The sequence below is a fragment of the Tupaia chinensis genome, unplaced genomic scaffold (genome assembly GCF_000334495.1).
Source record: "Tupaia chinensis unplaced genomic scaffold, TupChi_1.0 Scaffold145151_1, whole genome shotgun sequence".
Lineage (NCBI taxonomy): Eukaryota > Metazoa > Chordata > Mammalia > Scandentia > Tupaiidae > Tupaia > Tupaia belangeri.
Window position 1 is genome coordinate 38,245 of NW_006205011.1, and position 10,863 is coordinate 49,107.

Consider the following 10,863-nt stretch of genomic DNA (forward strand, 5'->3'; position numbering starts at 1 on the left):
AAATCACCCCCCAGGGGGATGGCCATGCCGCATTCCCTTCTCCTCCAGTCTCCTCTTGGGATCTTTGGCACATGTGCCCTGCGTGAATTTTAAGACACCGGTCCGAGACTCAGAGACTCAACCTTGGTCGGCTACAGGGAGTTCAGCGACATAGCCAGAGACTCAACCGTGGTCGGCTACAGGGAGTTCAGCGACATAGCCATTATGCTAACAGCATTCTTTACAATAGATTTCTCTTTTTTTCTCAGTCAGAGTTGTTGATTCAAGGCTTTTCCCACATTTGGCACATCAGAAACGATGTTTGTGCCAGGGCTTTCCAGCACCAGTGACCTTTTCAGCAGCAGACACGGACTCTACATCTGGAACCTTCTCAGCACCCCGAACTTCTGTGCAAACTTACAAGTGTTTGGATTTGTCGAAGGCCTGTGGCATTGAACACTCTCTGGCTTGATGCCCAGTCTCTTGCCAAGGTCCATGTTGAGTGTGCCAGCATCCTGGCCATACCGAAGTCTTTTGGCCCATACTTCTTTCCGTAGCAGGATTTGCTGTAGATGGCTTCATCATGGATGGCCACTGTTGTGCTGTCTAAATTTTTCCTGCAAACCATGCACAGGAGGCAGCAGCGGTGAAGCTCCTCCCATCACATTGTGCCTGTTCTTCATGGCACACGTGGTACAGGGTCCTGGCCGCAAGCCCAGCACTTGTTTCCGCCTCAGACAGGCATTTCTAGTCCAGGCAGGCGCATACACCACGGGCTGAGCTGAGGACACCCGACAGGAGGGAGGACACAGGGTGTCCCAGAGCCCGAAAGAGAATGTTTTCACTTTAGACTAAAACATGACTGATTTTCTTCCTTTCTTTGGTTTCCATATTTAAGGATTTTTGTCTTCTCTTTAACTGTTGATAGGTTCATCTATTTGCTATTTGAACTGAATTCTAACCATTTTCACAGCTTTAAATTTTAAGAAAATTTCTCTGAACAGTTTTTGATTTTGATCTATTAAAAGTAAAACTGTTTTTTTTCTTGAAATTAAAAAAATGCATTAAAAATACTTATTAATACTTATTTTTTAATTTTTAATTATTTTTTAGAGGTTTTTGCTATAGGGCATGTGCACTTGCCAGAAAGACAGACAGAGAGACAGAAAGCGAGAAATCACCCCTGGGTGGGGGGGAGATGGCCAGACAGCAATCCCTTTTCCTCCATTCTCCTCTCAGAATCTTGGGCACGCATGCACGCCTCTGTGTCCCGGACTGGAACCGCGGTCCACTACATGGGAGTCCAGTGACATAGCCATTACGCTAACCGCTGGTCCCAATACCTACGTAATGACTGCAGTAAGCTATACAGCCCCAGCGAGGTGCTACTTTATAGTATGTTCAACTTACTCATTGAGGTTTACACCTAAAGTTCGACATGTGTTCATAGATATGTATATATCAGCTGTGCTTGCTATTGATAGTCTAAATTACTTAAGATCTTTAGTGAATCAATAAAATATTTTTTAAAAAGGGCATGGAAAACAACTGTTAATACTAGAGACAGTCTGGGAAGAGGGGGGAGATTAGCAGAATGTGAGAGGGAGGGAATGAAGGGGAGCAAAATATATCGGAAAGAAGAAACGGAGAATTACTTGTTGATGGTAACATATATGGTAGTATCCCTGATCCAGCCAATATGCCGTGTATCCTGGATGGAAAATCTCATGCTGTACCCTGTGTTGGTGTACAGTGAATGAATATTAATAAATAAATTTTAAAAATATCAGACTGCAGCTCCAGTTTGTAAAAGAGAGTAACACAGGTAGGCACGTAAGATGTTTCTAAACACCTCTCTCAATAGTGCTATAAGCAGGGACTTGATCTGCCTGGAAGAAGGACACGTTACTGGATTTGATGTTTCAGAAGGCACTGGAGTCCTAATCCTGGTGAAAAGGAGAACTTTGTTGCAGTTCTTTATGCCTGATACAGTTTTGCTGTAAATTGGAGCCCTGTGTGCGGTTTCAGGGGCAGGGTCTCCCTGGATCTGAATTCTGCTCTGGGCCCTTGGGCGTAGAAGTGGCCAGTAGCACCCAGTCCCAGTCAGAAGAGGGGGTGAGGAACCCCTGACCTGCTGTGGACTGCCCTTTCCCACTCCAACCTGAGGGGGTGAGGAGCCCCGACCTGCTGTGGACTGCCCTTTCCCACTCTGACCTTGTCTTGATTTTTCTTTCCTTCTCATTTTCCCCTTTACAGTTTCACCCCTTTTCTTCCCCGCTTCCCTCCTTTCCTGGATGCTTGCTTGCTTGCTTTTGCAGAGAAATATTTGCTACAGGGCTGGTGAGCTCGCCAGAGAAATCACAACCGCCCCCCGGGGGGCGGGGACGATGGCCATGCCACAATACCTTCTCCTTCATTCTGCCCTCCGCATTTGGGGCACTCCTGCCTGTGCTGTAAGCAGTCAGTCTGGGACTCAAACAGTGATTGACTGCTCAGGAGCCCAATGCTTTAGCCACTATGCTTTCTCCTCCCCTCCTTTACCACTCTCTTCTCTGTTTTCGTTTTTTAAAATAATTTTACTTATTCATTTATTTTGATTTTACCAGAGAGAAAGACACAGAGAGAGGGAAAGTGAGAAAGCAGGCCACCAGGTCCAGGACTCCAGCTGCCCTTAGCCAGGTGGGAGTGTCCAGCGCCTTAACTTCCAGGCCACCTGCTGGGCCCCATCTCTCTTCTGCCATTAGCCATGTGGGAGTGTCCAGCACCTTAACCTCCAGGCCACCTGCTGGGCCCCATCTCTCTTCTCTGTTTTCTGTCCCTTGTGTATTTGAGCCTGGGGCCAACCTTAGCGACTAGTGTGCCCCTGGAGCAAGAGACCAGAGATGGCACTAGTCGTGGCATTCTTTTTTTTCTCCCTGGTTTGCCAGAGGGCGCAAGGACTGGATGGAGCTCTGCAGAGTCGGCGAGAGGGAGAGAGTGAGAAAGCAGCCCCCAGAGTGCATGGTTACACCACAAAGGCGTCTCCTCCACTCCTCCCTCCTTCCTGGAGATTGGGCATGCACGCACAGGCAAAGGGCTTTTTTTCAATCCACCTGTCTGGGACTGGAACACACGGTCAACCATGTGAGATCCAGCCGCCCTAACCACCACCCCACAGGCTGGCCCCATCAGGGCATTTTGTAAGGGGGTAAGCCCTATCCGTCTGTCTGGCTGTCTTGTAAGGGTTCAGTGAAAGTCACTCCAGTCTCCGCTGAAGTCACAGTTGGGATCTAAGTTAGGATCCTCACAGAAGGAGGCGGTAAGAGGGCTTCCCCTGGATCCTTTGTTGCTCACTTACGTCCTGGGGAGAGCAGGATTGGGTCAGGACCGCGCGCGGAGGAGGCAAACACCTCCCTATCTGGGGGTAGGGGAGCCAGGGAGAGTGGAAGTTTTTTTTGCATTGTAGAATTCAGTGGTGGAGCCGGCCCCAGCTCCATCCCGAGGGAGTGTCGCGGAGCCCGCGGTCGGAGCAGATCTGCAAGCGCGAGGCTCGTGCGCGCGGGACGGGCGCAGCAGACTGGGGCGCACAGGAGCGCGCGGGCATGAGCACGGGGATGGTGGACCAACCGGCCAGGCCCCAGCTCCGGGCGGCGGCTGAGGCGGCGAGGCGGGGATGCTGAGGCCCATCACGTCCCTTTTTTGCTCGGCCGACTAGGGCGGCGGTGACTGGAGCTTCATGGATTGCAAGATGGAGGAGGAGGACCTGCAGGACCTGGCCAGCGCCACCGTCGCTGCCACCTGGACCCTTTCGAGATCGTAGACGGCCAGTGTCGGCCAGATTGGAATCCCTCTTTAGGGCTTGCGGCAAGGATATCACCTTTCGGTATTTTAAGAGCTTCAAAGGAGTCCGGGTCGGAATAAACTTCAGCAACCCCTTATTCGCTGCAGATGCCAGGCCCCAGCTGCACAGGCTGAGTTTCTTGGGAAGGAAATGAAGTTATATTTTGCTCAGACAGTAACCTCCCGCCTGGTTCCACCAATCCCCGACGAGCTCTGAGCTCTCCTCCTCTAAGGTCCCCTCCGCTTGGCTGGAAGCAAGTGGAAGACTCGACTCCCGTCATAAACTGTGACCGCTTATGCTGTCTCCAAGTTGGGCCTAGGGGGAAAGGATGAATTACCGCAGAAACCGACACCACTCCCAGGGTGGTCAGCTGCCTCTGTGAGAGAGAGAGCGATCAAGGGGACTGTGAGGAAGAAGAGAAGGAAAGAATGAAGAGCCATAAACTTAAGTTATCCCGACCAGGAGGCTGGAGTACACACCCACCCTCTTAGGCTGAACTGGCTGAGGACTGAGAAGTCTTCCAAATCGTGCTGGGAGAGGGCCTTTCACTGTGCAGGGGGTCCCAGCTCCAGTTCGCGTTGCTCAGGGGAGAATCCAGGCTTTGTACTTGTTCTTTCCTAGTAGGTTCTGATTGTGAGCCCGCAGGTTGGTCCTTGGGTCCTGGGAGAGCTTTCTGTTTCTAATCTGCCCACAGGGCAGACTTTCTCCAGATAGGAAGAGGCACTGTGCAAAGCCCAAGGGTCTAGGTCAGGAAGACTGTGAAAACAACAAGGCAACGTGCTCTTGTAGTGTTTCATTTCTTCCCTCACATTCTAATGTCTGTGCATGTATATCACTGATTTTCAAGACTAACCTTTGTTTATAAAGTTATGCCATTTTCATTTGACATCTTTTTTTTTTTTTTTGCTATAGGGCGCATGCGCTCCCTGAGAGACAGAGAGAAAAACAGAGACAGAAAGCAAGAAATAACCCCCCCGGGGGGGGGTGGCCATGTCGAAGTTCCTTCTCTTCCATTCTCCTCTCTGAATCTTGGGCACACAGGCACACATGCCCTGTGTGAGTTTAAGCCACCGGGTCTGGGACTCAAACCATGGTCGACTACATGGGAGTCCAGCGACATAGCCTTTACAGTAACTGCCGGTCCTTCGTTTGACATCTTTTGGGAAGCCAGGAAAGCATTTGAGAGTGAGAAAGCAAGCCATCAAGTCTGGATGGAAGTCCAGCGCCCTTAACCACCATGCCACCTGCTGGCCCTCATAGTTCTCTCTTCCTTCTTTCTTTTTTAAGAATTACTTTATCGAACTTTATTTATTTCATTTTATTTTAATTTGACCAGAGAGGGACAGAGAGAGAGAGAGGAAGTGAGAAAGCAAGCTCCCAGGGTGCTTTGTGCCCTATCATGTGGTCAGTCTTCAGAAATGTTCCATGTGTATATATACTCTGTGGTAGTGGCTGAAATACTCTGTAGATTTCTGTCAAGTCCATTTCATGTATGGTAACATTTAGATTTCTGTCTGTTTATTTTGTGTCTAGTCTGTGCAGAGCAGACAGTGGGGCGTCGAGCTCTCCTACAGTCATTGTCTTGCAGGCTCTCTCTCTCCCTTGAGACCTAACAGTCTCTCTTTGATGTACTTAGGTGCTCCAGTGTGGGGTGCATAGATCTGTACAAATGTTCTATCTTCTCGGCGAACAAGTCCTTTTAGTGCTATGTAATGTCCTTCTTTGTCTCTTCTTACATCTTTCATCCTTAAGTCTATTTTATCTAAAACCAGTATCTGCAACTCCAGCCTTTCTTAGGTTTCCATTTGCATAGAAAATATTTTCCGGGGACCAGCAGTTAGCGTAATGGCTATGTGGTTGGACTCCCACATAGTCAACCGCAGTCGGTTCGAGTCCCAGACCCAGCGGCTTAAACTCATGCTGGGCGAGTGTGAGTGCCCAAGATCCCGAGAGGAGAATGGAGGAGAAGGGATTGCAGCGTGGTCATCCCCCCAGGGGTGATTTCTTGCTTTCTATCTCTCTGTCTCTCTCTGTCTGTCTGGCGAGTGCACACGCTCTATAGCAAAAACCTCTCTCTCAAAAAAAATTTTTTTCCAGACCTTCACTTCCATGCCATTCTGCCTAGCACCACCAGATTTCATTGGCACAGCGTGTGTCAGGTACACTGAGCTGTGATCCTGTCTCGTGAGACATGAAGCCTGCATGTTCCCCGTAGATGTCTGGGTTTCTCCTTTACCCCAAGTACCTGTGGCCATGGGGCTTGTTCACCCCCTATCCCAGCAGTGCCGGAAGATATCCATGCGGGCATCTTCCATGTCACAAAGGAGGATGGGTCACCAGAACAGCTGGTAGAAGAATTCCGGGAAGTGATTCTGCTTGGAGATGCTGGTAAACTTACTGCAAACAGAACTGACTGCACGTCACAAAACAGACCCCACTGAACAGGTGCTGATGGTGCCCAGTCCTCACTTCCCCCCTCCCGATCTCCAAACACTCTCTACAGCAGGCTTTACTTTTCACAGTAGGGTGCATAATTCTTTTTCAAAATTTGTTTAATTTTCTAGGGGGCACGTGTTAGCCAGAGAGAGACAAAGAAAGAGGCAGGGACAGAAAGCTCCCCCAGTGGGGTGTGGTAAAAGAGGACAGAGGAAGGGACAGAAAGCTCCCCCAGTGGGGTGTGGTCTTGCCACCATCCCGCGCCTCCATTTCCCTGTCCATTTAGGACTTGGGGCAGACACGCACATGGGCCCAGCTTGTTTTTTAAACTGCCAGGACCAGGACTCAAACCACATGGTCAGTCGTTTAAAAGGGTCCTGATTCTATGTGACCAAATCCTGGCTCTTTTGTGAACAGATAAATTCATAGCAAGTGAAGAAATTCCAGGAGCCCCTTGGGAAGTTACTCAAAAAGAATGGAGGAGAGGGGTCAAACACCCTCCTCTGTGAGGGCCGGTCAGGCGGGAAGGTTCAAGTCAGGTCTGGAGACCCCTGAGTGTGCTCAGGATCTGGTGCTGGCTGAGGCCAAGGCTGGGGGTGGATTGTGGAGCCAGGGCTCAGCAGTGCTGTCTCTGTCTCCTAGATCTCTTGCTTATGAAAGTCATAAGTAATAAAATTAGTTTTTTTAAACTGAAACATACAAACCTTATTTAACAAAAGTAACTGGTAAAGTCAAACAGGCACTTATATTAAAAAGATAAACTGACTGGACTCTTATCTGACATTGCTTACAGTGACCTTGCAGTGGCATCTGACTGAGCTCTGTGGCTGTGAAGAGTACAGCCCATGCACAGGTATGGAGGGATGGTCTGTGCATCGTTCAAGTATTCACTGAAAACTACCTTATATACATACGCATAGACATTAAATTTGGGAAAGATCTAATCGGCAATCCCCAGGATTGGAGTCTGGGACTCAAACCATGGTCGACTACATGGGAGTCCAGCGACATAGCCATTACACTAACTGCTGGTCCCCAGGTAGACTTCATTGTTGTTGATCTTTTGGAAGAGGCCCTCTAAAGAGAAGAATATGCGGTCCTGGCTTGTGAATCACGTGGTGAACCCAACCTAGGCTCTGTTGGACACCAAGTCTCCTCCACTCCTCTTCGGACATCAGATGGGTTTGGGGCACTTGTTTGGAAAGTTCTCTGGGTAACATGACATGCCAGTACTGGTAGTACTTGTCGAGTAGTAGAACTGCTTGTGAGCCATTCTGCAGGCACGCAGCGGGGCGGAAACCACCAGAGCCAGAGAGCAGGCAAGGCGGACCACGTCCGCGTCCTTCCACAGCAATGGACTTAAAATTAATTTTTTTTTTTTTAAAGAAGAAAAAAAAAAAGAAAGAAAAATAGAAAAAGGAGGAAGAGAGGGAGGAGGAAGAGAAGGCAGGAATGAAGGAGGTTATCCTGTTATGGGAAATGGGCCTGGGGGAGGCCGTGTGGTGGACGAGGGCCAGAGTGTCCTTGTAGAGCAGAGATTTGGGGGAGGGGGGCAGATGGGTCCAGAGACGCAGATACCCTGGGGCAGGTTGGAAAAGAGAATTTGGAGAGAGGTGGGCCTTGGAGTGGAGGAGCAGTCGCCCCCTCCGGCTTGGCACTGAATACACAGGCCACGGAGAGGCTGACCTGGCTGCATCGGGAGCCTATTGGAGAGGGAGGAGACCGTAAGGGCTGGACGGTCAGTTTGGAGTCTGGGCGACTTAGCCGAGCCGGGAGGAGTCGCGCGGGGGAGGTGCAGGGGTTGGAGCCGCGCCCGGGGCGGGGAAGCTTCTAAAGGCCCCGGAGGGCCCCGGAGGAGCGCGCAGGGGCTCAGGGCCCACGTGAGGTGGGGCCGTGTGCGAGAGCCGGGTCTGGCCGTTCCTGGTCGCAGCCGCGTTGTTTGCACACCTTTCTTCTGCGGGTGAGTGTGGGTCCCCGCGCCAAGGGCAGTTTCCAGGGGTCCGGGTGGGGTTGCGGAGCGTCACGCGGAGAGTTTTCCCCATGGGGCCGCGACCTCGACGCCGGCCCCCTTCCCGGTACCTGGCCGCCGTCCCAGTCCCCGCCGCCGTCCGGTGCCTGTCAGCGTCGCCATCGCTTTCTGGCCGCCGGCCACAGTCCCCTGGGCCTCGCCTTGGTCACCGCCTCGACCCTCCCTCCCTGTCCCCCTCACTCCCCTCTTCCCCTCGCCCCCTCCTGTCCTCACTCCCAACCGTCCAGGCCCAGAAAAGGTTCTCGCTCCACCGGTTCCTTCAGCCTCACCCTCCTCTCCCTGTTCCTGACCTCAGCGCTCTCACCCCCTACTCCCTGCATTTCCCCCTCGGCAGGCTCTGCCCTTCCCCTGCTGGGCACCGTCTCCCAGCCCCCTTTCCTCCTCTGCAGGTTTCTGACCCTTCCCTCTCCCCCAGCACTGCTGCCCTCTGCAGGCCCTTCCCAGCAGTGACTCCCATCTGCCTGCTCTGTCCCCCAGGCCTGCACCCCCCCCCCTACATTATCCCACTACACGGGGCTGACGCTTGTTACTGTTGTGTCATTTTGGTCAAATACACAGAACATACATGTCCCCATCTTACCCAGGTAGCACATTCACACGTTTGTGCCACTCGGAACTGCACCCACCACACAGCGCATCCCCGTTCCTCCGTCCTCCATGCCCGGTCACCAGCGTCCCACCTCCTGTCTCTGTGCACTTGTCTACCCCCCCTTATCTTAGAGATGGGGTCTCGTCCTGCTCCTGCGTGTTTTCTGCGTGTTCGCGCCTCACAGTGTTAAGGCTCCTTCCTGAGGCGGCGTGTCAGAAGTCTCTCTCGGGCGATGAATAGCATGTAGGCCGTGTCCATGCACATGTCAGGGTCCACTTGTCAGTGAGGGACGCGCTCATGGCTGTGGTTGGCTGTCGTGCCAGTGCTGGGAGTGTGGGTGTGCAGACCCCTCTCACCTCCTCCCCCCAGTTCTTTGGGGTGTACGCCCAGAAGAATAGCCGCATCCAGGTCATTCTGGGCTCAAGTTTTGCAGGAACCGCCATACCGTCCTCTATGGCGGCTGTGTCGTAGCTTCCCACACGTGTGAACCAGGGCTTCAGGGTCTCTGTCCTTGGAAGGTTACTCCTGGAGTTTCTGTATATTTCTTTTTACATCATGGCCATCCTGAGGGTGTGAATATCCAGTGGTATCACGCTGGGGTTTTGATTTAATTTCCCTAATGACTCCTGATACTGAGCCTGTCTCCATGTGTGCATTAACCCTTTGTGTGTGTGTGTGTGTGTGTGTGTGTGTGTGTTATTAGATGGGAATGTTGTGTTGTGTAAAATATTTGTTTTTTTTTGGGCTCCAGATTATCCAAATTAGAGACCTGTCCCTAGGCACAACCACTATAAAAGTAGGTAGAAAAGAGAACTTAATAGGGAAGAAAGATTTTAGAAAAGCAGTACACACCAAAAATAAATCCTTTTGGGCGGACAGGTCCTAGGGAGCAACTGCTATGTTTAGAACTAGTAGCTGTTACTTTTTTTTTACCAGAGGTGGTAATGAAGATTTAACAGTGGGAGGTCGGTCACAGTATTTATGTCCTTTGTTTGAATTTTTTCCTGTGCTTGCCCATCTCTCTCACAGGTGAAGAACTTGAGGAATTTGATTCCTCATGCCCAGTGTGAGCCAGGATGACAGCACCCTAATTAGGACAGGCTACCCAGTTAGTTTATTGCCCCAGTGGGAATCAGGACTTTGCCCAAATGTCTGGCTGGGTCTTTTGTATTTATGAGGGATGGTAAGAGGGAAATATGTGTCTTCCTCAGTTACCAAGGAAGGAAAATGGGATTTGCCCGCCTTCCTGGCGCCAGAAGCTGGGTGGGAAGGGGGCATCTCATGGCGGGCCTGGTTGTAACTCCTGATCAACTGTGATTGATGTAACGTGTGTCCTTCTGCTGTTCTCTTAGGGCCGCCGCTCATGACTAGCTAACAGCCTACCGCGATGGATACAGTGGGGGGATTGGCTAATTAAGATCTGTGCTCATTTTTGAATGGTTAAATGCTTGGTTGTTTTGAATTGGAGACATTTTAAAATTTTCTAGAAATTAATCTCTTATCAGAAACATGATTAGGTGACCAGCAGATGACATGATGGCTATGTTGCTGGACTCCCACGTATCAACTGCAGTTCGAGTCCTGGACCCGGTGGCTTAAAACTCACACTGGGCACATGTGTATGCGTGCCCAAGATCCCGAGAGGAAATGGAAAAGAAGGGATTGTGGCATGGCCATCCCCTCTGAGGGGGTGATTTCTCGATTTCTGTCTCTCTCTTTCTTTTTGTCTCTCTGGCAAGGAATTATGCCCTATAGCAAAAATCTCTCTAAAAGAAAAAAAAGAGCATGATTAGTAAATATTTTCTGCCACTCTGTAACCACAGGTGTGCTTACACTATATAGGTGGTGATTTTTTTAAGTACAGCTATTTCTAATGTTTAAATTTTATTTATTATTCTTTTTTTCTTTTGTATATATCTTTATTTTTTATTTATTTTCTATTATCTTTTTTTTGAGAGGTTTTTGCTATAGGGTGTGTGTGCTCGCCAGACAGACAGAGAGAGACATAGA

The 10,863-nt window shown here is 50.4% G+C and overlaps 3 pseudogenes; 1 reads left to right on the forward strand and 2 right to left on the reverse strand.

Moving 5' to 3' along the window:
* LOC102478172 (cysteine and glycine-rich protein 2-like) overlaps window positions 1-724 on the reverse strand; it is an 890-nt pseudogene extending 166 nt beyond the window's left edge.
* A 2,920-nt stretch (window positions 725-3,644) lies between these two features.
* LOC102479862 (calcipressin-1 pseudogene) lies at window positions 3,645-4,412 on the forward strand (annotated as a pseudogene).
* Window positions 4,413-7,235: 2,823 nt separating this feature from the next.
* Window positions 7,236-7,508, reverse strand: LOC102478607 (cyclin-dependent kinases regulatory subunit 2 pseudogene; annotated as a pseudogene).
* Window positions 7,509-10,863: the final 3,355 nt, after the last annotated feature.